The sequence below is a fragment of the Condylura cristata genome, unplaced genomic scaffold (genome assembly GCF_000260355.1).
Source record: "Condylura cristata isolate star-nosed mole 26May11 unplaced genomic scaffold, ConCri1.0 scaffold00042, whole genome shotgun sequence".
Lineage (NCBI taxonomy): Eukaryota > Metazoa > Chordata > Mammalia > Eulipotyphla > Talpidae > Condylura > Condylura cristata.
In genome coordinates this window covers 5714337-5715420 of record NW_004567143.1, presented here as the reverse complement: position 1 = coordinate 5715420, position 1084 = coordinate 5714337, and the positions used below count along the sequence as shown (strand labels likewise).

At 59.0% G+C, this 1084-nt stretch overlaps 1 protein-coding gene across 1 annotated transcript in view; it reads left to right on the top strand.

Annotated features, from left to right (window-relative positions):
- Positions 1-1084, top strand: part of SHH (sonic hedgehog) — a 78262-nt gene that overhangs the window by 33324 nt on the left and 43854 nt on the right. The window lies entirely within an intron of this gene.

The following is a 1084-nucleotide window of genomic DNA, read 5'->3' as shown; positions in this document are numbered from 1 at the left end:
GTGGCGCCCGGGGGAGCGCTGAGACTGACGACTGACTCCCCCTTCAGGACAGTGGGAGCCAGAGAGCCGAGGACGCCAAGTTCAAAGTGCTGAGAGAGAAAAAGGCCCCAGCCAAACCTGTGGCAGCTAGCAAAACTGTCACGGAAAACTGAAGGGGCGCCGGGCACCTTCAGGAGCTTGCTGCCGGCACACCCGGCCAGCAGGAAATGCCAGGGGGAGTCCTTCAGGTGGGCAGCGCGGGACGCCACATGGGCTTCGAGTTCACCGCCACACACACAGCGCCGGCAAACGCAATTATGTACGTGATCATAAAAGACGGTATAATTACACATATCCTCTCCTTTCTCTTAACCAATTTAAAAGGCAATTATATACAATAATATGCATGTAATTACATTGTTGGACCTGTATCACACAGATAGGGGATGTATCTGACGAGACCGCGCGAGAGGTGGCACAGGGCAGTGGGGCTGGCGTTCACATCAGAGGGCAACCAGAATCTCCGGGGTAAAAGTAAGAGCACGCAAGTGGGAAGGAAGAGGAAGAGTCGCCAGCACGCGCCTATCTGTGTGACTCCCCCTTTCTACAACACCTTGGGGCCTGAGTTACGACGATGACCGTTGGGTTTGTGACAAGTGGGCACAGCACGTCTAACAACAGTGATAACAGCCCAGAAACGTGGGGACATTCCGGCGGCTCGCCGGGGTTTCAGTAAACTCGCGGGTGGGTTCTGCACGTCCACGCGTCTCATGAGCTGAGGAACCCCCCTGAGAAAGCCATTGCGTGGTGAAAGAACCAGAAATCGTAACGTTGTACCAGAAAACACCCACTTGATGCAAAAGAAGGCGGCAGAGAAGAAAAGGAGGCTCAAGTCAGCACAGCCAGACGGGCAGACTGGAACGGGCGACGCCGGCCGCCGATGCCAGCACGGGCACCGCCCCTGAGCCCGTCGGCACGGAGCCCGGCTGTCCCCCCGCGGGAGGCCACGCTGTTCTCAGCAGGGACGCGGGCGAGGCGAGAGGAAAGGGCGCATCGCCCGCGGCGACAGGGACCCGGGTCGGGGGCGCTGGACACCGCCAGCCGG